Genomic DNA, 26,553 nt, shown 5'->3' on the forward strand with positions numbered 1-26,553 from the left:
ACTCTATATGAACACTTTTCTCATTCTCCCGTGCAACTCGGCTGCTAGTCCTCCTTTCATGCAGAATCATAAGGTCCTAGCTCATGTCCAAGGCACCAAAGCCAGCTAAAATGTCAATAATCGATACCTAAAACTTGAATTGTACTAATTCTTACTGGCTATAACATCAACTTAGAAGCTTCATCTGTGTTCTACTATGGTGCTTTTAGTGTCTCCGCATACCACAGCACGCGACATAGCTTTGCAATCGATAAGTACAACCGTTTCAGAGAGAAGAGCGGCCAATGTGGCGATCTGGCTTTAAGGCGATTCGATAAAAAATGACGAAAACGGACCTATTTCTCAGGTTTTTACTACATATGAACACTTTTCACATTCTCCCGTGCAACTCGGCTGCTAGTCCTCCTTTCATGCAGAATCTTAAGGTCCTAGCTCATGTCCAAGGCACCAAAGCCAGCTAAAAAGTCCATAATCAATACCTAAAACTTGAATTGTACTACGTCTTACTGGCTATTACATCAACTTAGAAGCTTCATCTGTGTTCTACTACGGTGATTTTAGTTCCTCCGCATACCGCAGCACGCGACATAGTTTTGCAGACGATTAGTACAACCGTTTCAGAGAGAAGAGCGTGGAATGTGACGATCTGGCTTTAAGTCGATTCGATAACAAATGACGAAAACGGACGGATTTCTCAGGTTTTTACTACATATGAACAGTTTACACATTCTCCCGTGCAACTCGGCTGCTAGTCCTCCTTTCATGCTGAATCTTAAGGTCCTAGCTCATGTCCAAAGCACCAAAGCCTGCTAAAGATCAATATTCAATACCTAAAACTTGAATTGTACTACTTCTTACTGGATATTACATCAACTTAGAAGCTTCATCTTTGTTCTACTGTGGTGATTTTAGTGTCTCCGCATACCGCAGCACGTGACATAGCTTTGCAGGCGATAAGAACAACCGATTCAGAGAGAATAGCGGCCAATGTGACGATCTGGCTTTAAGTCGATTCGATAACAAATGACGAAAACGGACGGATATCTCAGGTTTTTACTACATATGAACACTTTACACATTCTCCCGTGCAACTCGGCTGCTAGTCCCCCTATCATGCAGAATGTTAATGTCCTAGCTCATGTCCAAGGCACCAAAGCCAGCTAAAAAGTCAATAATCGATACCTAAAACTTGAATTGTACTACGTCTTACTGGGTATTACATCAACTTAGAAGCTTCATCTGTGTTCTACTACGGTGCTTTTAGTGTCTCCGCATACCGCAGCACGCGACATAGCTTTGCAGACGAAAAGTACAAGCGTTTCAGAGAGAAGATCGGAAAATGTGACGATCTGGCTTTAAGTCGATTCGATAACAAATGACGAAAACGGACGTATTTCTCAGGTTTTTACTACTTTTGAACACTTTTTACATTCTCCCGTGCACCTCGGCTGCTAGTCCTCCTTCATGCAAAATCTTAAGTTCCTAGCTCGTGTCCAAGGCACCAAAGAAGGGTAAGATGTCAATAACCGATAGCTAAAACTTGAATTGTACTACTTTTTACTGGCTATTACATCAACTTAGAAGCTTCATCTGTGTTCTACTATGGTGCTTTTAGTGTCTCCGCATACCGCAGCACGCGACATAGCATTGCAATCGATAAGTACAACCGTTTCAGAGAGAAGAGCGGCCAATGTGACCATCTGGCTTTAAGTCGATTCGATAACAAATGACGAAAATGGAAGGATTTCTCGGGTTTTTACTACATATGAACACTTTTCACATTCTTCCGTGCAACTCGGCTGCTAGTCCTCCTTCATGCAAAATCTTAAGTTCCCGGCTAATGTCCAAGGCACAATATCCAGCTAAAAATTCAATATTCAATACTTAAAACTCGAATTGTATTACTTCTTACTGGCTATTACATCAACTTAGAAGCTTGATCTGTGTTCTACTATGGTGCTTTTAGTGTCTCAGCATACCGCAGCACGCGACATAGCTTTGCAGACGATAAGTACAAGTGTTTCAGAGAGAAGAGCGGCCAATGTGACGATCTGGCTTTAAGTCGATTCGATAACAAATGACGAAAACGGACGGATTTCTCAGGTTTTTACTACATTTGAACACTTTTCACATTCTCCCGTGCAACTCGGCTGCTAGTCCTCCTTTCATGCTGAATATTAAGGTCCTAGCTCATGTCCAAGGCACAATATCCAGCAAAAAATTCAATATTCAATACCTAAAACTCGAATTTTACTACTTCTTACTGGCTATTACATCAACTTAGAAGCTTGATCTGTGTTCTACTATGGTGCTTTTAGTGTCTCAGCATACCGCAGCACGCTACATAGCTTTGCAGACGATAAGTACAAGTGTTTCAGAGAGAAGAGCGGCCAATGTGTCGATCTGGCTTTAAGTCGATAAGATAACAAATGACGAAATCGGACGGATGTCTCAGGTTTTTACTACATATGAACACTTTTCACATTCTCCCGTGCAACTCCGCTGCTAATCCTCATTTCATGCAGAATCTTAAGGTCCTAGCTCATGTCCAAGGCACCAAAGCCAGCTAAAAAGTCAATATTCGATACCTAAAACTTGAATTGTACAACTTCTTACTGGCTATTACATCAACTTAGAAGCTTCATCTGTGTTCTACTATGGTGATTTTAGTGTCTCCGCATACCGCAGCACGCGACATAGCTTTGCAGACGATAAGTACAACCGTTTCAGAGAGAAGAGCGGCCAATGTGACGATCTGGCTTTAAGTCGATTCGATAACAAATGACGAAAACGGACGGATTTCTCAGGTTTTTACTACATATGAACACTTTCCACATTCTCCTGGGCCACTCGGCTGCAAGTCCTCCTTTCATGCAGAATGTTAACGTCCTAGCTCATGTCCAAGGCACCAAAGCCAGCTAAAAATTCAATATTGAATACCTAAAACTTGAATTGTACTACTTCTTACTGGCTATTACATCAACTTAGAAGCTTCATCTGTGTTCTACTATGGTGCTTTTAGTGTCTCCGCATACCGCAGCACGCGACATAGCTTTGCAATCGATAAGTACAACCGTTTCAGAGAGAAGAGCGGCCAATGTGACGATCTGGCTTTAAGTCGATTCGATAACAAATGACGAAAACGGACGGGTGTCTCAGGTTTTTACTACATATGAACACTTTTCACATTCTCCCGTGCAACTAAGCTGCTAATCCTCCGTTCATGCAGAATCTTAAGGTCCTAGCTCATGTCCAAGGCACCAAAGCCAGCTAAAAAGTCCATAATCAATACCTAAAACTTGAATTGTACTACGTCTTACTGGCTATTACATCAACTTAGAAGCTTCATCTGTGTTCTACTACGGTGCTTTTAGTTCCTCCGCATACCGCAGCACGCGACATAGTTTTGCAGACGATTAGTACAACCGTTTCAGAGAGAAGAGCGTGGAATGTGACGATCTGGCTTTAAGTCGATTCGATAACAAATGACGAAAACGGACGGATTTCTCAGGTTTTTACTACATATGAACAGTTTACACATTCTCCCGTGCAACTCGGCTGCTAGTCCTCCTTTCATGCTGAATCTTAAGGTCCTAGCTCATGTCCAAAGCACCAAAGCCTGCTAAAGATCAATATTCAATACCTAAAACTTGAATTGTACTACTTCTTACTGGATATTACATCAACTTAGAAGCTTCATCATTGTTCTACTGTGGTGGTTTTAGTGTCTCCGCATACCGCAGCACGCGACATAGCATTGCAATCGATAAGTACAACCGTTTCAGAGAGAAGAGCGGCCAATGTGGCGATCTGGCTTTAAGTCGATTCGATAACAAATGACGAAAACGGACGGATTTCTCAGGTATTTTTTTACATATGAACACTTTTCACATTCTCCTGGGCAACTCGGCTGCTAGTCCTCCTTTCATGCAGAATGTTAACGTCCTAGCTCATATCCAAGGCACCAAAGCCAGCTAAAAATTCAATATTGAATACCTAAAACTTGAATTGTACTACTTCTTACTGGCTATTACATCAACTTAGAAACTTCATCTGTGTTCTACTATGGTGCTTTTAGTGTCCTCGCATACCGCAGCACGCGACATAGCTTTGCAATCGATAAGTACAACCGTTTCAGAGAGAAGAGCGGCCAATGTGACGATCTGGCTTTAAGTCGATTCGATAACAAATGACGAAAACGGACGGATTTCTCAGGTATTTTTTTACATATGAACACTTTTCACATTCTCCTGGGCAACTCGGCTGCTAGTCCTCCTTTCATGCAGAATGTTAACGTCCTAGCTCATGTCCAAGGCACCAAAGCCAGCTAAAAATTCAATATTGAATACCTAAAACTTCAATTGTACTACTTCTTACTGGCTATTACATCAACTTAGAAACTTCATCTGTGTTCTACTATGGTGCTTTTAGTGTCCTCGCATACCGCAGCACGCGACATAGCTTTGCAATCGATAAGTACAACCGTTTCAGAGAGAAGAGCGGCCAATGTGACGATCTGGCTTTAAGTCGATTCGATAACAAATGACGAAAACGGACGGATTTCTCAGGTTTTTACTACATATGAACAGTTTACACATTCTCCCGTGCAACTCGGCTGCTAGTCCTCCTTTCATGCTGAATCTTAAGGTCCTAGCTCATGTCCAAAGCACCAAAGCCTGCTAAAGATCAATATTCAATACCTAAAACTTGAATTGTACTACTTCTTACTGGATATTACATCAACTTAGAAGCTTCATCTTTGTTCTACTGTGGTGATTTTAGTGTCTCCGCATACCACAGCACGTGACATAGCTTTGCAGGCGATAATAACAACCGATTCAGAGAGAATAGCGGCCAATGTGACGATCTGGCTTTAAGTCGATTCGATAACAAATGACGAAAACGGACGGATATCTCAGGTTTTTACTACATATGAACACTTTACACATTCTCCCGTGCAACTCGGCTGCTAGTCCCCCTATCATGCAGAATGTTAATGTCCTAGCTCATGTCCAAGGCACCAAAGCCAGCTAAAAAGTCAATAATCGATACCTAAAACTTGAATTGTACTACGTCTTACTGGGTATTACATCAACTTAGAAGCTTCATCTGTGTTCTACTACGGTGCTTTTAGTGTCTCCGCATACCGCAGCACGCGACATAGCTTTGCAGACGAAAAGTACAAGCGTTTCAGAGAGAAGATCGGAAAATGTGACGATCTGGCTTTAAGTCGATTCGATAACAAATGACGAAAACGGACGTATTTCTCAGGTTTTTACTACTTTTGAACACTTTTTACATTCTCCCGTGCACCTCGGCTGCTAGTCCTCCTTCATGCAAAATCTTAAGTTCCTAGCTCGTGTCCAAGGCACCAAAGAAGGGTAAAATGTCAATAACCGATAGCTAAAACTTGAATTGTACTACTTTTTACTGGCTATTACATCAACTTAGAAGCTTCATCTGTGTTCTACTATGGTGCTTTTAGTGTCTCCGCATACCGCAGCACGCGACATAGCTTTGCAGACGAAAAGTACAAGCGTTTCAGAGAGAAGATCGGAAAATGTGACGATCTGGCTTTAAGTCGATTCGATAACAAATGACGAAAACGGACGTATTTCTCAGGTTTTTACTACTTTTGAACACTTTTTACATTCTCCCGTGCACCTCGGCTGCTAGTCCTCCTTCATGCAAAATCTTAAGTTCCTAGCTCGTGTCCAAGGCACCAAAGAAGGGTAAAATGTCAATAACCGATAGCTAAAACTTGAATTGTACTACTTTTTACTGGCTATTACATCAACTTAGAAGCTTCATCTGTGTTCTACTATGGTGATTTTAGTGTCTCCGCATACCGCAGCACGCGACATAGCTTTGCAGACGATAAGTACAACCGTTTCAGAGAGAAGAGCGGCCAATGTGACGATATGGCTTTAAGTCGATTCGATAACAAATGACGAAAACGGACGGATTTCTCAGGTATTTTTTTACATATGAACACTTTTCACATTCTCCTGGGCAACTCGGCTGCTAGTCCTCCTTTCATGCAGAATGTTAACGTCCTAGCTCATGTCCAAGGCACCAAAGCCAGCTAAAAATTCAATATTGAATACCTAAAACTTGAATTGTACTACTTCTTACTGGCTATTACATCAACTTAGAAGCTTCATCTGTGTTCTACTATGGTGCTTTAAGTGTCTCCGCATACCGCAGCACGCGACATAGCTTTGCAATCGATAAGTACAAACGTTTCAGAGAGAAGAGCGGCCAATGTGACGATCTGGCTTTAAGTCGATTCGATAACAAATGACGAAAACGGACGGGTGTCTCAGGTTTTTACTACATATGAACACTTTTCACATTCTCCCGTGCAACTAAGCTGCTAATCCTCCGTTCATGCAGAATCTTAAGGTCCTAGCTCATGTCCAAGGCACCAAAGCCAGCTAAAAAGTCCATAATCAATACCTAAAACTTGAATTGTACTACTTCTTACTGGCTATTACATCAACTTAGAAACTTCATCTGTGTTCTACTATGGTGCTTTTAGTGTCCTTGCATACCGCAGCACGCGACATAGCTTTGCAATCGATAAGTACAACCGTTTCAGAGAGAAGAGCGGCCAATGTGACGATCTGGCTTTAAGTCGATTCGATAACAAATGACGAAAACGGACGGATTTCTCAGGTTTTTACTACATATGAACAGTTTACACATTCTCCCGTGCAACTCGGCTGCTAGTCCTCCTTTCATGCTGAATCTTAAGGTCCTAGCTCATGTCCAAAGCACCAAAGCCTGCTAAAGATCAATATTCAATACCTAAAACTTGAATTGTACTACTTCTTACTGGATATTACATCAACTTAGAAGCTTCATCTTTGTTCTACTGTGGTGATTTTAGTGTCTCCGCATACCACAGCACGTGACATAGCTTTGCAGGCGATAAGAACAACCGATTCAGAGAGAATAGCGGCCAATGTGACGATCTGGCTTTAAGTCGATTCGATAACAAATGACGAAAACGGACGGATATCTCAGGTTTTTACTACATATGAACACTTTACACATTCTCCCGTGCAACTCGGCAGCTAGTCCCCCTATCATGCAGAATGTTAATGTCCTAGCTCATGTCCAAGGCACCAAAGCCAGCTAAAAAGTCAATAATCGATACCTAAAACTTGAATTGTACTACGTCTTACTGGGTATTACATCAACTTAGAAGCTTCATCTGTGTTCTACTACGGTGCTTTTAGTGTCTCCGCATACCGCAGCACGCGACATAGCTTTGCAGACGAAAAGTACAAGCGTTTCAGAGAGAAGATCGGAAAATGTGACGATCTGGCTTTAAGTCGATTCGATAACAAATGACGAAAACGGACGTATTTCTCAGGTTTTTACTACTTTTGAACACTTTTTACATTCTCCCGTGCACCTCGGCTGCTAGTCCTCCTTCATGCAAAATCTTAAGTTCCTAGCTCGTGTCCAAGGCACCAAAGAAGGGTAAAATGTCAATAACCGATAGCTAAAACTTGAATTGTACTACTTTTTACTGGCTATTACATCAACTTAGAAGCTTCATCTGTGTTCTACTATGGTGCTTTTAGTGTCTCCGCATACCGCAGCACGCGACATAGCTTTGCAGACGAAAAGTACAAGCGTTTCAGAGAGAAGATCGGAAAATGTGACGATCTGGCTTTAAGTCGATTCGATAACAAATGACGAAAACGGACGTATTTCTCAGGTTTTTACTACTTTTGAACACTTTTTACATTCTCCCGTGCACCTCGGCTGCTAGTCCTCCTTCATGCAAAATCTTAAGTTCCTAGCTCGTGTCCAAGGCACCAAAGAAGGGTAAAATGTCAATAACCGATAGCTAAAACTTGAATTGTACTACTTTTTACTGGCTATTACATCAACTTAGAAGCTTCATCTGTGTTCTACTATGGTGCTTCTAGTGTCTCCGCATACGGCAGCACGCGACATAGCTTTGCAGACGAAAAGTACAAGCGTTTCAGAGAGAAGATCGGAAAATGTGACGATCTGGCTTTAAGTCGATTCGATAACAAATGACGAAAACGGACGGATTTCTCAGGTATTTTTTTACATATGAACATTTTTCACATTCTCCTGGGCAACTCGGCTGCTAGTCCTCCTTTCATGCAGAATGTTAACGTCCTAGCTCATGTCCAAGGCACCAAAGCCAGCTAAAAATTCAATATTGAATACCTAAAACTTGAATTGTACTACTTCTTACTGGCTATTACATCAACTTAGAAGCTTCATCTGTGTTCTACTATCGTGCTTTTAGTGTCTCCGCATACCGCAGCACGCGACATAGCTTTGCAATCGATAAGTACAACCGTTTCAGAGAGAAGGGCGGCCAATGTGACGATCTGGCTTTAAGTCGATACGATAACAAATGACGAAAACGGACGGGTGTCTCAGGTTTTTACTACATATGAACACTTTTCACATTCTCCCGTGCAACTAAGCTGCTAATCCTCCGTTCATGCAGAATCTTAAGGTCCTAGCACATGTCCAAGGCACCAAAGCCAGCTAAAAAGTCCATAATCAATACCTAAAACTTGAATTGTACTACGTCTTACTGGCTATTACATCAACTTAGAAGCTTCATCTGTGTTCTACTACGGTGCTTTTAGTTCCTCCGCATACCGCAGCACGCGACATACTTTTGCAGACGATTAGTACAACCGTTTCAGAGAGAAGAGCGTGGAATGTGACGATCTGGCTTTAAGTCGATTCGATAACAAATGACGGAAACGGATGGATTTCTCAGGTTTTTACTACATATGAACAGTTTACACATTCTCCCGTGCAACTCGGCTGCTAGTCCTCCTTTCATGCTGAATCTTAAGGTCCTAGCTCATGTCCAAAGCACCAAAGCCTGCTAAAGATCAATATTCAATACCTAAAACTTGAATTGTACTACTTCTTACTGGATATTACATCAACTTAGAAGCTTCATCTTTGTTCTACTGTGGTGATTTTAGTGTCTCCGCATACCGCAGCACGTGACGTAGCTTTGCAGGCGATAAGAACAACCGATTCAGAGAGAATAGGGGCCAATGTGACGATCTGGCTTTAAGTCGATTCGATAACAAATGACGAAAACGGACGGATATCTCAGGGTTTTACTACATATGAACACTTTACACATTCTCCCGTGCAACTCGGCTGCTAGTCCCCCTATCATGCAGAATGTTAATGTCCTAGCTCATGTCCAAGGCACCAAAGCCAGCTAAAAAGTCAATAATCGATACCTAAAACTTGAATTGTACTACGTCTTACTGGGTATTACATCAACTTAGAAGCTTCATCTGTGTTCTACTACGGTGCTTTTAGTGTCTCCGCATACCGCAGCACGCGACATAGCTTTGCAGACGAAAAGTACAAGCGTTTCAGAGAGAAGATCGGAAAATGTGACGATCTGGCTTTAAGTCGATTCGATAACAAATGACGAAAACGGACGGATGTCTCAGGTTTTTACTACATATGAACACTTTTCACATTCTCCCGTGCAGCTCGGCTGCTAGTCCTCCTTTCATGCAAAATCTTAAGTTCCCGGCTAATGTCCAAGGCACAAAATCCAGCTAAAAATTCAATATTCAATACTTAAAACTCGAATTGTATTACTTCTTACTGGCTATTACATCAACTTAGAAGCTTGATCTGTGTTCTACTATGGTGCTTTTAGTGTCTCAGCATACCGCAGCACGCGACATAGCTTTGCAGACGATAAGTACAAGTGTTTCAGAGAGAAGAGCGGCCAATGTGACGATCTGGCTTTAAGTCGATTCGATAACAAATGACGAAAACGGACGGATTTCTCAGGTTTTTACTACATTTGAACACTTTTCACATTCTCCCGTGCAACTCGGCTGCTAGTCCTCCTTTCATGCTGAATATTAAGGTCCTAGCTCATGTCCAAAGCACCAAAGCCTGCTAAAGATCAATATTCAATACCTAAAACTTGAATTGTACTACTTCTTACTGGATATTACATCAACTTAGAAGCTTCATCTTTGTTCTACTGTGGTGATTTTAGTGTCTCCGCATACCACAGCACGTGACATAGCTTTGCAGGCGATAAGAACAACCGATTCAGAGAGAATAGCGGCCAATGTGACGATCTGGCTTTAAGTCGATTCGATAACAAATGACGAAAACGGACGGATATCTCAGGTTTTTACTACATATGAACACTTTACACATTCCCCCGTGCAACTCGGCTGCTAGTCCCCCTATCATGCAGAATGTTAATGTCCTAGCTCATGTCCAAGGCACCAAAGCCAGCTAAAAAGTCAATAAACGATACCTAAAACTTGAATTGTACTACGTCTTACTGGGTATTAAATCAACTTAGAAGCTTCATCTGTGTTCTACTACGGTGCTTTTAGTGTCTCCGCATACCGCAGCACGCGACATAGCTTTGCAGACGAAAAGTACAAGCGTTTCAGAGAGAAGATCGGAAAATGTGACGATCTGGCTTTAAGTCGATTCGATAACAAATGACGAAAACGGACGTATTTCTCAGGTTTTTACTACTTTTGAACACTTTTTACATTCTCCCGTGCACCTCGGCTGCTAGTCCTCCTTCATGCAAAATCTTAAGTTCCTAGCTCGTGTCCAAGGCACCAAAGAAGGGTAAAATGTCAATAACCGATAGCTAAAACTTGAATTGTACTACTTTTTACTGGCTATTACATCAACTTAGAAGCTTCATCTGTGTTCTACTATGGTGCTTTTAGTGTCTCCGCATACCGCAGCACGCGACATAGCTTTGCAGACGAAAAGTACAAGCGTTTCAGAGAGAAGATCGGAAAATGTGACGATCTGGCTTTAAGTCGATTCGATAACAAATGACGAAAACGGACGTATTTCTCAGGTTTTTACTACTTTTGAACACCTTTTACATTCTCCCGTGCACCTCGGCTGCTAGTACTCCTTCATGCAAAATCTTAAGTTCCTAGCTCGTGTCCAAGGCACCAAAGAAGGGTAAAATGTCAATAACCGATAGCTAAAACTTGAATTGTACTACTTTTTACTGGCTATTACATCAACTTAGAAGCTTCATCTGTGTTCTACTATGGTGATTTTAGTGTCTCCGCATACCGCAGCACGCGACATAGCTTTGCAGACGATAAGTACAACCGTTTCAGAGAGAAGAGCGGCCAATGTGACGATCTGGCTTTAAGTCGATTCGATAACAAATGACGAAAACGGACGGATTTCTCAGGTATTTTTTTACATATGAACACTTTTCACATTCTCCTGGGCAACTCGGCTGCTAGTCCTCCTTTCATGCAGAATGTTAACGTCCTAGCTCATGTCCAAGGCACCAAAGCCAGCTAAAAATTCAATATTGAATACCTAAAACTTGAATTGTACTACTTCTTACTGGCTATTACATCAACTTAGAAGCTTCATCTGTGTTCTACTGTGGTGATTTTAGTGTCTCCGCATACCGCAGCACGTGACATAGCTTTGCAGGCGATAAGAACAACCGATTCAGAGAGAATAGCGGCCAATGTGACGATCTGGCTTTAAGTCGATTCGATAACAAATGACGAAAACGGACGGATATCTCAGGGTTTTACTACATATGAACACTTTACACATTCTCCCGTGCAACTCGGCTGCTAGTCCCCCTATCATGCAGAATGTTAATGTCCTAGCTCATGTCCAAGGCACCAAAGCCAGCTAAAAAGTCAATAATCGATACCTAAAACTTGAATTGTACTACTTCTTACTGGCTATTACATCAACTTAGAAGCTTCATCTGTATTCTACTATGGTGCTTTTAGAGTCTCCGCATACCGCAGCACGCGACATAGCTTTGCAGACGATAAGTACAACCGTTTCAGAGAGAAGAGCGGCCAATGTGACGATCTGGCTTTAAGTCGATTCGATAACAAATGACGAAAACGGACGGATTTCTCAGGTTTTTACTACATATGAACACTTTTCACATTCTCCCGTGCAACTCGGCTGCTAGTCCTCCTTTCATGCAGATTCTTAAGGTCCTAGCTCATGTCCAAGGCATCAAAGCCAGCTAAAAAGTCAATAACCGATAGCTAAAACTTGAATTGTACTACTTTTTACTGGCTATTACATCAACTTAGAAGCTTCATCTGTGTTCTACTATGGTGCTTTTAGTGTCTCCGCATACCGCAGCACGCGACATAGCTTTGCAGACGAAAAGTACAAGCGTTTCAGAGAGAAGATCGGAAAATGTGACGATCTGGCTTTAAGTCGATTCGATAACAAATGACGAAAACGGACGTATTTCTCAGGTTTTTACTACTTTTGAACACCTTTTACATTCTCCCGTGCACCTCGGCTGCTAGTCCTCCTTCATGCAAAATCTTAAGTTCCTAGCTCGTGTCCAAGGCACCAAAGAAGGGTAAAATGTCAATAACCGATAGCTAAAACTTGAATTGTACTACTTTTTACTGGCTATTACATCAACTTAGAAGCTTCATCTGTGTTCTACTATGGTGATTTTAGTGTCTCCGCATACCGCAGCACGCGACATAGCTTTGCAGACGATAAGTACAACCGTTTCAGAGAGAAGAGCGGCCAATGTGACGATCTGGCTTTAAGTCGATTCGATAACAAATGACGAAAACGGACGGATTTCTCAGGTATTTTTTTACATATGAACACTTTTCACATTCTCCTGGGCAACTCGGCTGCTAGTCCTCCTTTCATGCAGAATGTTAACGTCCTAGCTCATGTCCAAGGCACCAAAGCCAGCTAAAAATTCAATATTGAATACCTAAAACTTGAATTGTACTACTTCTTACTGGCTATTACATCAACTTAGAAGCTTCATCTGTGTTCTACTATGGTGCTTTTAGTTCCTCCGCATACCGCAGCACGCGACATAGCTTTGCAATCGATAAGTACAACCGTTTCAGAGAGAAGAGCGGCCAATGTGACGATCTGGCTTTAAGTCGATACGATAACAAATGACGAAAACGGACGGGTGTCTCAGGTTTTTACTACATATGAACACTTTTCACATTCTCCCGTGCAACTAAGCTGCTAATCCTCCGTTCATGCAGAATCTTAAGGTCCTAGCACATGTCCAAGGCACCAAAGCCAGCTAAAAAGTCCATAATCAATACCTAAAACTTGAATTGTACTACGTCTTACTGGCTATTACATCAACTTAGAAGCTTCATCTGTGTTCTACTACGGTGCTTTTAGTTCCTCCGCCTACCGCAGCACGCGACATAGTTTTGCAGACGATTAGTACAACCGTATCAGAGAGAAGAGCGTGGAATGTGACGATCTGGCTTTAAGTCGATTCGATAACAAATGACGGAAACGGATGGATTTCTCAGGTTTTTACTACATATGAACAGTTTACACATTCTCCCGTGCAACTCGGCTGCTAGTCCTCCTTTCATGCTGAATCTTAAGGTCCTAGCTCATGTCCAAAGCACCAAAGCCTGCAAAAGATCAATATTCAATACCTAAAACTTGAATTGTACTACTTCTTACTGGATATTACATCAACTTAGAAGCTTCATCTTTGTTCTACTGTGGTGATTTTAGTGTCTCCGCATACCGCAGCACGTGACATAGCTTTGCAGGCGATAAGAACAACCGATTCAGAGAGAATAGCGGCCAATGTGACGATCTGGCTTTAAGTCGATTCGATAACAAATGACGGAAACGGATGGATTTCTCAGGTTTTTACTACATATGAACAGTTTACACATTCTCCCGTGCAACTCGGCTGCTAGTCCTCCTTTCATGCTGAATCTTAAGGTCCTAGCTCATGTCCAAGGCACCAAAGCCAGCTAAAAAGTCAATAATCGATACCTAAAACTTGAATTGTACTACGTCTTACTGGGTATTACATCAACTTAGAAGCTTCATCTGTGTTCTACTACGGTGCTTTTAGTGTCTCCGCATACCGCAGCACGCGACATAGGTTTGCAGACGAAAAGTACAAGCGTTTCAGAGAGAAGATCGGAAAATGTGACGATCTGGTTTTAAGTCGATTCGATAACAAATGACGAAAACGGACGGATGTCTCAGGTTTTTACTACATATGAACACTTTTCACATTCTCCCGTGCAGCTCGGCTGCTAGTCCTCCTTTCATGCAAAATCTTAAGTTCCCGGCTAATGTCCAAGGCACAAAATCCAGCTAAAAATTCAATATTCAATACTTAAAACTCGAATTGTATTACTTCTTACTGGCTATTACATCAACTTAGAAGCTTGATCTGTGTTCTACTATGGTGCTTTTAGTGTCTCAGCATACCGCAGCACGCGACATAGCTTTGCAGACGATAAGTACAAGTGTTTCAGAGAGAAGAGCGGCCAATGTGACGATCTGGCTTTAAGTCGATTCGATAACAAATGACGAAAACGGACGGATTTCTCAGGTTTTTACTACATTTGAACACTTTTCACATTTTCCCGTGCAACTCGGCTGCTAGTCCTCCTTTCATGCTGAATATTAAGGTCCTAGCTCATGTCCAAAGCACCAAATCCTGCTAAAGATCAATATTCAATACCTAAAACTTGAATTGTACTACTTCTTACTGGATATTACATCAACTTAGAAGCTTCATCTTTGTTCTACTGTGGTGATTTTAGTGTCTCCGCATACCACAGCACGTGACATAGCTTTGCAGGCGATAAGAACAACCGATTCAGAGAGAATAGCGGCCAATGTGACGATCTGGCTTTAAGTCGATTCGATAACAAATGACGAAAACGGACGGATATCTCAGGTTTTTACTACATATGAACACTTTACACATTCTCCCGTGCAACTCGGCTGCTAGTCCCCCTATCATGCAGAATGTTAATGTCCTAGCTCATGTCCAAGGCACCAAAGCCAGCTAAAAAGTCAATAATCGATACCTAAAACTTGAATTGTACTACGTCTTACTGGGTATTACATCAACTTAGAAGCTTCATCTGTGTTCTACTACGGTGCTTTTAGTGTCTCCGCATACCGCAGCACGCGACATAGCTTTGCAGACGAAAAGTACAAGCGTTTCAGAGAGAAGATCGGAAAATGTGACGATCTGGCTTTAAGTCGATTCGATAACAAATGACGAAAACGGACGTATTTCTCAGGTTTTTACTACTTTTGAACACTTTTTACATTCTCCCGTGCACCTCGGCTGCTAGTCCTCCTTCATGCAAAATCTTAAGTTCCTAGCTCGTGTCCAAGGCACCAAAGAAGGGTAAAATGTCAATAACCGATAGCTAAAACTTGAATTGTACTACTTTTTACTGGCTATTACATCAACTTAGAAGCTTCATCTGTGTTCTACTATGGTGCTTTTAGTGTCTCCGCATACCGCAGCACGCGACATAGCTTTGCAGACGAAAAGTACAAGCGTTTCAGAGAGAAGATCGGAAAATGTGACGATCTGGCTTTAAGTCGATTCGATAACAAATGACGAAAACGGACGTATTTCTCAGGTTTTTACTACTTTTGAACACCTTTTACATTCTCCCGTGCACCTCGGTTGCTAGTACTCCTTCATGCAAAATCTTAAGTTCCTAGCTCGTGTCCAAGGCACCAAAGAAGGGTAAAATGTCAATAACCGATAGCTAAAACTTGAATTGTACTACTTTTTACTGGCTATTACATCAACTTAGAAGCTTCATCTGTGTTCTACTATGGTGATTTTAGTGTCTCCGCATACCGCAGCACGCGACATAGCTTTGCAGACGATAAGTACAACCGTTTCAGAGAGAAGAGCGGCCAATGTGACGATCTGGCTTTAAGTCGATTCGATAACAAATGACGAAAACGGACGGATTTCTCAGGTATTTTTTTACATATGAACACTTTTCACATTCTCCTGGGCAACTCGGCTGCTAGTCCTCCTTTCATGCAGAATGTTAACGTCCTAGCTCATGTCCAAGGCACCAAAGCCAGCTAAAAATTCAATATTGAATACCTAAAACTAGAATTGTACTACTTCTTACTGGCTATTACATCAACTTAGAAGCTTCATCTGTGTTCTACTATGGTGCTTTTAGTGTCTCCGCATACCGCAGCACGCGACATAGCTTTGCAATCGATAAGTACAACCGTTTCAGAGAGAAGAGCGGCCAATGTGACGATCTGGCTTTAAGTCGATACGATAACAAATGACGAAAACGGACGGGTGTCTCAGGTTTTTACTACATATGAACACTTTTCACATTCTCCCGTGCAACTAAGCTGCTAATCCTCCGTTCATGCAGAATCTTAAGGTCCTAGCACATGTCCAAGCACCAAAGCCAGCTAAAAAGTCCATAATCAATACCTAAAACTTGAATTGTACTACGTCTTACTGGCTATTACATCAACTTAGAAGCTTCATCTGTGTTCTACTACGGTGCTTTTAGTTCCTCCGCATACCGCAGCACGCGACATAGTTTTGCAGACGATTAGTACAACCGTTTCAGAGAGAAGAGCGTGGAATGTGACGATCTGGCTTTAAGTCGATTCGATAACAAATGACGGAAACGGATGGATTTCTCAGGTTTTTACTACATATGAACAGTTTACACATTCTCCCGTGCAACTCGGCTGCTAGTCCTCCTTTCATGCTGAATCTTAAGGTCCTAGCTCATGTCCAAAGCACCAAAGCCTGCTAAAGATCAATATTCAATACCTAAAACTTGAATTGTACTACTTCTTACTGGATATTACATCAACTTAGAAGCTTCATCTTTGTTCTACTGTGGTGATTTTAGTGTCTCCGCATACCGCAGCACGTGACATAGCTTTGCAGGCGATAAGAACAACCGATTCAGAGAGAATAGCGGCCAATGTGACGATCTGGCTTTAAGTCGATTCGATAACAAATGACGAAAACGGACGGATATCTCAGGGTTTTACTACATATGAACACTTTACACATTCTCCCGTGCAACTCGGCTGCTAGTCCCCCTATCATGCAGAATGTTAATGTCCTAGCTCATGTCCAAGGCACCAAAGCCAGCTAAAAAGTCAATAATCGATACCTAAAACTTGAATTGTACTACTTCTTACTGGCTATTACATCAACTTAGAAGCTTCATCTGTATTCTACTATGGTGCTTTTAGAGTCTCCGCATACCGCAGCACGCGACATAGCTTTGCAGACGATAAGTACAACCGTTTCAGAGAGAAGAGCGGCCAATGTGACGATCTGGCTTTAAGTCGATTCGATAACAAATGACGAAAACGGACGGATTTCTCAGGTTTTTACTACATATGAACACTTTTCACATTCTCCCGTGCAACTCGGCTGCTAGTCCTCCTTTCATGCAGATTCTTAAGGTCCTAGCTCATGTCCAAGGCATCAAAGCCAGCTAAAAAGTCAATAACCGATAGCTAAAACTTGAATTGTACTACTTTTTACTGGCTATTACATCAACTTAGAAGCTTCATCTGTGTTCTACTATGGTGCTTTTAGTGTCTCCGCATACCGCAGCACGCGACATAGCTTTGCAGACGAAAAGTACAAGCGTTTCAGAGAGAAGATCGGAAAATGTGACGATCTGGCTTTAAGTCGATTCGATAACAAATGCCGAAAACGGACGTATTTCTCAGGTTTTTACTACTTTTGAACACCTTTTACATTCTCCCGTGCACCTCGGCTGCTAGTCCTCCTTCATGCAAAATCTTAAGTTCCTAGCTCGTGTCCAAGGCACCAAAGAAGGGTAAAATGTCAATAACCGATAGCTAAAACTTGAATTGTACTACTTTTTACTGGCTATTACATCAACTTAGAAGCTTCATCTGTGTTCTACTATGGTGATTTTAGTGTCTCCGCATACCGCAGCACGCGACATAGCTTTGCAGACGATAAGTACAACCGTTTCAGAGAGAAGAGCGGCCAATGTGACGATCTGGCTTTAAGTCGATTCGATAACAAATGACGAAAACGGACGGATTTCTCAGGTATTTTTTTACATATGAACACTTTTCACATTCTCCTGGGCAACTCGGCTGCTAGTCCTCCTTTCATGCAGAATGTTAACGTCCTAGCTCATGTCCAAGGCACCAAAGCCAGCTAAAAATTCAATATTGAATACCTAAAACTTGAATTGTACTACTTCTTACTGGCTATTACATCAACTTAGAAGCTTCATCTGTGTTCTACTATGGTGCTTTTAGTGTCTCCGCATACCGCAGCACGCGACATAGCTTTGCAATCGATAAGTACAACCGTTTCAGAGAGAAGAGCGGCCAATGTGACGATCCTGCTTTAAGTCGATACGATAACAAATGACGAAAACGGACGGGTGTCTCAGGTTTTTACTACATATGAACACTTTTCACATTCTCCCGTGCAACTAAGCTGCTAATCCTCCGTTCATGCAGAATCTTAAGGTCCTAGCACATGTCCAAGGCACCAAAGCCAGCTAAAAAGTCCATAATCAATACCTAAAACTTGAATTGTACTACGTCTTACTGGCTATTACATCAACTTAGAAGCTTCATCTGTGTTCTACTACGGTGCTTTTAGTTCCTCCGCATACCGCAGCACGCGACATAGTTTTGCAGACGATTAGTACAACCGTTTCAGAGAGAAGAGCGTGGAATGTGACGATCTGGCTTTAAGTCGATTCGATAACAAACGACGGAAACGGATGGATTTCTCAGGTTTTTACTACATATGAACAGTTTACACATTCTCCCATGCAACTCGGCTGCTAGTCCTCCTTTCATGCTGAATCTTAAGGTCCTAGCTCATGTCCAAAGCACCAAAGCCTGCTAAAGATCAATATTCAATACCTAAAACTTGAATTGTACTACTTCTTACTGGATATTACATCAACTTAGAAGCTTCATCTTTGTTCTACTGTGGTGATTTTAGTGTCTCCGCATACCGCAGCACGTGACATAGCTTTGCAGGCGATAAGAACAACCGATTCAGAGAGAATAGTGGCCAATGTGACGATCTGGCTTTAAGTCGATTCGATAACAAATGACGAAAACGGACGGATATCTCAGGGTTTTACTACATATGAACACTTTACACATTCTCCCGTGCAACTCGGCTGCTAGTCCCCCTATCATGCAGAATGTTAATGTCCTAGCTCATGTCCAAGGCACCAAAGCCAGCTAAAAAGTCAATAATCGATACCTAAAACTTGAATTGTACTACGTCTTACTGGGTATTACATCAACTTAGAAGCTTCATCTGTGTTCTACTACGGTGCTTTTAGTGTCTCCGCATACCGCAGCACGCGACATAGCTTTGCAGACGAAAAGTACAAGCGTTTCAGAGAGAAGATCGGAAAATGTGACGATCTGGTTTTAAGTCGATTCGATAACAAATGACGAAAACGGACGGATGTCTCAGGTTTTTACTACATATGAACACTTTTCACATTCTCCCGTGCAGCTCGGCTGCTAGTCCTCCTTTCATGCAAAATCTTAAGTTCCCGGCTAATGTCCAAGGCACAAAATCCAGCTAAAAATTCAATATTCAATACTTAAAACTCGAATTGTATTACTTCTTACTGGCTATTACATCAACTTAGAAGCTTGATCTGTGTTCTACTATGGTGTTTTTAGTGTCTCAGCATACCGCAGCACGCGACATAGCTTTGCAGACGATAAGTACAAGTGTTTCAGAGAGAAGAGCGGCCAATGTGACGATCTGGCTTTAAGTCGATTCGATAACAAATGACGAAAACGGACGGATTTCTCAGGTTTTTACTACATTTGAACACTTTTCACATTCTCCCGTGCAACTCGGCTGCTAGTCCTCCTTTCATGCTGAATATTAAGGTCCTAGCTCATGTCCAAGGCACAATATCCAGCAAAAAATTCAATATTCAATACCTAAAACTCGAATTTTACTACTTCTTACTGGCTATTACATCAACTTAGAAGCTTGATCTGTGTTCTACTATGGTGCTTTTAGTGTCTCAGCATACCGCAGCACGCGACATAGCTTTGCAGACGATAAGTACAAGTGTTTCAGAGAGAAGAGCGGCCAATGTGACGATCTGGCTTTAGGTCGATTCGATAACAAATGACGAAAACGGACGGATTTCTCAGGTTTTTACTACATTTGAACACTTTTCACATTCTCCCGTGCAACTCGGCTGCTAGTCCTCCTTTCATGCTGAATATTAAGGTCCTAGCTCATGTCCAACGCACAATATCCAGCAAAAAATTCAATATTCAATACCTAAAACTCGAATTTTACTACTTCTTACTGGCTATTACATCAACTTAGAAGCTTGATCTGTGTTCTACTATGGTGCTTTTAGTGTCTCAGCATACCGCAGCACGCTACATAGCTTTGCAGACGATAAGTACAAGTGTTTCAGAGAGAAGATAGGCCAATGTGTCGATCTGGCTTTAAGTCGATTCGAAAACAAATGACGAAAACGGACGGATTTCTCAGGTTTTTACTACATTTGAACACTTTTCACATTCTCCCGTGCAACTCGGCTGCTAGTCCTCCTTCATGCAAAATCTTATGTTCCTAGCTCGTGTCCAAAGCACCAAAGAAGGGTAAAAAGTCAATAACCGATACCTAAAACTTTAATTGTACTACTTCTTACTGGCTATTACATCAACTTAGAAGCCTCATCTGTGTTCTACTACGGTGATTTTAGTGTCTCCGCACACCGCAGCACGGGACATTGCTTTGTAGACGATAAGTACAACCGTTTCAGAGAGATGAGCGCACAATGTGACGATCTGGCTTTAAGTCGGTTCGATAACAAAAGGCGAAAATAGACCAATTTCTCAGGTTTTTACTACATATGAACACTTTTCACATTCTCCCGTGCAACTCCACTGCTAATCCTCCTTTCATGCAGAATCTTGAGGTCCTAGCTCATGTCCAAGGCACCAAAGCCAGCTAAAAAGTCAATATTCGATACCTAAAACTTGAATTGTACTACTTCTTACTGGCTATTACATCAACTTAGAAGCTTCATCTGTGTTCTACTATGGTGATTTTAGTGTCTCCGCATACCGCAGCACGCGACATAGCTTTGCACACGATAAGTACAACCGTTTCAGAGAGAAGAGCGGCCAATGTGACGATCTGGCTTTAAGTCGATTCGATAACAAATGACGAAAACGGACGGATTTCTCAGGTATTTTTTTACATATGAACACTTTTCACATTCTCCTGGGCAACTCGGCTGCTAGTCCTCTTTTCATGCAGAATGTTAACGTCCTAGCTCATGTCCAAGGCACCAAAGCCAGCTAAAAATTCAATATTGAATACCTAAAACTTGAATTGTACTACTTCTTACTGGCTATTACATCAACTTAGAAGCTTCATCTGTGTTCTACTATGGTGCTTTAAGTGTCTCCGCATACCGCAGCACGCGACATAGCTTTGCAATCGATAAGTACAACCGTTTCAGAGAGAAGAGCGGCCAATGTGACGATCTGGCTTTAAGTCGATTCGATAACAAATGACGAAAACGGACGGGTGTCTCAGGTTTTTACTACATATGAACACTTTTCACATTCTCCCGTGCAACTAAGCTGCTAATCCTCCGTTCATGCAGAATCTTAAGGTCCTAGCTCATGTCCATGGCACCAAAGCCAGCTAAAAAGTCCATAATCAATACCTAAAACTTGAATTGTACTACGTCTTACTGGCTATTACATCAACTTAGAAGCTTCATCTGTGTTCTACTACGGTGCTTTTAGTTCCTCCGCATACCGCAGCACGCGACATAGTTTTGCAGACGATTAGTACAACCGTTTCAGAGAGAAGAGCGTGGAATGTGACGATCTGGCTTTAAGTCGATTCGATAACAAATGACGGAAACGGATGGATTTCTCAGGTTTTTACTACATATGAACAGTTTACACATTCTCCCGTGCAACTCGGCTGCTAGTCCTCCTTTCATGCTGAATCTTAAGGTCCTAGCTCATGTCCACAGCACCAAAGCCTGCTAAAGATCAATATTCAATACCTAAAACTTGAATTGTACTACTTCTTACTGGATATTACATCAACTTAGAAGCTTCATCTTTGTTCTACTGTGGTGATTTTAGTGTCTCCGCATACCGCAGCACGTGACATAGCTTTGCAGGCGATAAGAACAACCGATTCAGAGAGAATAGCGGCCAATGTGACGATCTGGCTTTAAGTCGATTCGATAACAAATGACGAAAACGGACGGATATCTCAGGGTTTTACTACATATGAACACTTTACACATTCTCCCGTGCAACTCGGCTGCTAGTCCCCCTATCATGCAGAATGTTAATGTCCTAGCTCATGTCCAAGGCACCAAATCCAGCTAAAAAGTCAATAATCGATACCTAAAACTTGAATTGTACTACGTCTTACTGGGTATTACATCAACTTAGAAGCTTCATCTGTGTTCTACTACGGTGCTTTTAGTGTCTCCGCATACCGCAGCACGCGACATAGCTTTGCAGACGAAAAGTACAAGCGTTTCAGAGAGAAGATCGGAAAATGTGACGATCTGGCTTTAAGTCGATTCGATAACAAATGACGAAAATGGAGGGATTTCTCGGGTTTTTACTACATATGAACACTTTTCACATTCTTCCGTGCAACTCGGCTGCTAGTCCTCCTTCATGCAAAATCTTAAGTTCCCGGCTAATGTCCAAGGCACAAAATCCAGCTAAAAATTCAATATTCAATACTTAAAACTCGAATTGTATTACTTCTTACTGGCTATTACATCAACTTAGAAGCTTGATCTGTGTTCTACTATGGTGCTTTTAGTGTCTCAGCATACCGCAGCACGCGACATAGCTTTGCAGACGATAAGTACAAGTGTTTCAGAGAGAAGAGCGGCCAATGTGACGATCTGGCTTTAAGTCGATTCGATAACAAATGACGAAAACGGACGGATTTCTCAGGTTTTTACTACATTTGAACACTTTTCACATTCTCCCGTGCAACTCGGCTGCTAGTCCTCCTTTCATGCTGAATATTAAGGTCCTAGCTCATGTCCAAGGCACAATATCCAGCAAAAAATTCAATATTCAATACCTAAAACTCGAATTTTACTACTTCTTACTGGCTATTACATCAACTTAGAAGCTTGATCTGTGTTCTACTATGGTGCTTTTAGTGTCTCAGCATACCGCAGCACGCTACATAGCTTTGCAGACGATAAGTACAAGTGTTTCAGAGAGAAGATAGGCCAATGTGTCGATCTGGCTTTAAGTCGATTCGAAAACAAATGACGAAAACGGACGGATTTCTCAGGTTTTTACTACATTTGAACACTTTTCACATTCTCCCGTGCAACTCGGCTGCTAGTCATCCTTCATGCAAAATCTTAAGTTCCTTGGTCGTGTCCAAAGCACCAAAGAAGGGTAAAAAGTCAATAACCGATACCTAAAACTTTAATTGTACTACTTCTTACTGGCTATTACATCAACTTAGAAGCCTCATCTGTGTTCTACTACGGTGATTTTAGTGTCTCCGCACACCGCAGCACGGGCCATTGCTTTGTAGACGATAAGTACAACCGTTTCAGAGAGATGAGCGCACAATGTGACGATCTGGCTTTAAGTCGGTTCGATAACAAAAGGCGAAAAAAGACCAATTTCTCAGGTTTTTACTACATATGAACACTTTTCACATTCTCCCGTGCAACTCGGCTGCTAGTCCTCCTTTCATGCAGAATCTTAAGGTCCTAGCTCATGTCCAAGGCACCAATGCCAGCTAAAAAGTCAATAATCGATACCTAAAACTTGAATTGTACTATATCTTACTGGCTATTACATCAACTTAGAAGCTTCATCTGTGTTCTACTATGGTACTTTTACTGTCTCCGCATACCGCAGCACGCGACATAGCTTTGCAGACGATAAGTACGACCGTTTCAGAGAGAAGAGCGGCCAATGTGACGATCTGGCTTTAAGTCGATAAGATAACAAATGACGAAATCGGACGGATGTCTCAGGTTTTTACTACATATGAACACTTTTCACATTCTCCCGTGCAACTCCGCTGCTAATCCTCCTTTCATGCAGAATCTTAAGGTCCTAGCTCATGTCCAAGGCACCAAAGACAGCTAAAAAGTCAATATTCGATACCTAAAACTTGAATTGTACTACTTCTTACTGGCTATTACATCAACTTAGAAGCTTCATCTGTGTTCTACTATGGTGATTTTAGTGTCTCCGCATACCGCAGCACGCGACATAGCTTTGCACACGATAAGTACAACCGTTTCAGAGAGAAGAGCGGCCAATGTGACGATCTGGCTTTAAGTCGATTCGATAACAAATGACGAAAACGGACGGATTTCTCAGGTATTTTTTTACATATGAACACTTTTCACATTCTCCTGGGCAACTCGGCTGCTAGTCCTCCTTTCATGCAGAATGTTAACGTCCTAGCTCATGTCCAAGGCACCAAAGCCAGCTAAAAATTCAATACTGAATACCTAAAACTTGAATTGTACTACTTCTTACTGGCTATTACATCAACTTAGAAACTTCATCTGTGTTCTACTATGGTGCTTTTAGTGTCCTCGGATACCGCAGCACGCGACATAGCTTTGCAATCGATAAGTACAACCGTTTCAGAGAGAAGAGCGGCCAATGTGACGATCTGGCTTTAAGTCGATTCGATAACAAATGACGAAAACGGACGGGTGTCTCAGGTTTTTACTACATATGAACACTTTTCACATTCTCCCGTGCAACTCCGCTGCTAATCCTCCGTTCATGCAGAATCTTAAGGTCCTAGCTCAGGTCCACGGCACCAAAGATAGCTAAAAAGTCAATAATCGATACCTAAAACTTGAATTGTACTACTTCTTACTGGCTATTACATCAACTTAGAAGCTTCATCTGTGTTCTACTATGGTGATTTTAGTGTCTCCGCATACCGCAGCACGCGACTTAGCTTTGCAGACGATAAGTACAACCGTTTCAGATAGAAGAGCGGCCAATGTGACGATCTGGCTTTAAGTCGATTCGATAACAAATGACGAAAACGGACGGATTTCTCGGGTTTTTACTACATGTGAAGACTTTTCACATTCTCCCGTGCAAATCGGCTGCTAGTCCTCCTTTCATGCAGAATGTTAAGGTCCTAGCTCATGTCCAAGGCACCAAAGTCAGCTAAAAAGTCAGTAATTGATACCTAAAACTTGAATTGTACTACTTCTTACTGCCTATTACATCAACTTAGAAGCTTCATCTGTGTTCTACTATGGTGATTTTAGTGTCTCCGCATACCGCAGCACGCGACATAGCTTTGCAGACGATAAGTACAACCGATTCAGAGAGAATAGCGGCCAATGTGACGATCTGGCTTTAAGTCGATTCGATAACAAATGACGAAAACGGACGGATATCTCAGGTTTTTACTACATATGAACACTTTACACATTCTCCCGTGCAACTCGGCTGCTAGTCCCCCTATCATGCAGAATGTTAATGTCCTAGCTCATGTCCAAGGCACCAAAGCCAGCTAAAAAGTCAATAATCGATACCTAAAACTTGAATTGTACTACGTCTTACTGGGTATTACATCAACTTAGAAGCTTCATCTGTGTTCTACTACGGTGCTTTTAGTGTCTCCGCATACCGCAGCAAGCGACATAGCTTTGCAGACGAAAAGTACAAGCGTTTCAGAGAGAAGATCGGAAAATGTGACGATCTGGCTTTAAGTCGATTCGATAACAAATGACGAAAATGGAGGGATTTCTCGGGTTTTTACTACATATGAACACTTTTCACATTCTTCCGTGCAACTCGGCTGCTAGTCCTCCTTCATGCAAAATCTTAAGTTCCCGGCTAATGTCCAAGGCACAAAATCCAGCTAAAAATTCAATATTCAATACTTAAAACTCGAATTGTATTACTTCTTACTGGCTATTACATCAACTTAGAAGCTTGATCTGTGTTCTACTATGGTGCTTTTAGTGTCTCAGCATACCGCAGCACGCGACATAGCTTTGCAGACGATAAGTACAAGTGTTTCAGAGAGAAGAGCGGCCAATGTGACGATCTGGCTCTAAGTCGATTCGATAACAAATGACGAAAACGGACGGATTTCTCAGGTTTTTACTACATTTGAACACTTTTCACATTCTCCCGTGCAACTCGGCTGCTAGTCCTCCTTTCATGCTGAATATTAAGGACCTAGCTCATGTCCAAGGCACAATATCCAGCAAAAAATTCAATATTCAATACCTAAAACTCGAATTTTACTACTTCTTACTGGCTATTACATCAACTTAGAAGCTTCATCTGTGTTCTACTATGGTGCTTTTAGTGTCTCAGCATACCGCAGCACGCTACATAGCTTTGCAGACGATAAGTACAAGTGTTTCAGAGAGAAGAGCGGCCAATGTGTCGATCTGGCTTTAAGTCGATTCGAAAACAAATGACGAAAACGGACGGATTTCTCAGGTTTTTACTACATTTGAACACTTTTCACATTCTCCCGTGCAACTCGGCTGCTAGTCCTCCTTCATGCAAAATCTTAAGTTCCTAGCTCGTGTCCAAAGCACCAAAGAAGGGTAAAAAGTCAATAACCGATACCTAAAACTTTAATTGTACTACTTCTTACTGGCTATTACATCAACT

This window comes from Schistocerca gregaria, chromosome 11 (genome assembly GCF_023897955.1).
Source record: "Schistocerca gregaria isolate iqSchGreg1 chromosome 11, iqSchGreg1.2, whole genome shotgun sequence".
Taxonomy (NCBI): domain Eukaryota; kingdom Metazoa; phylum Arthropoda; class Insecta; order Orthoptera; family Acrididae; genus Schistocerca; species Schistocerca gregaria.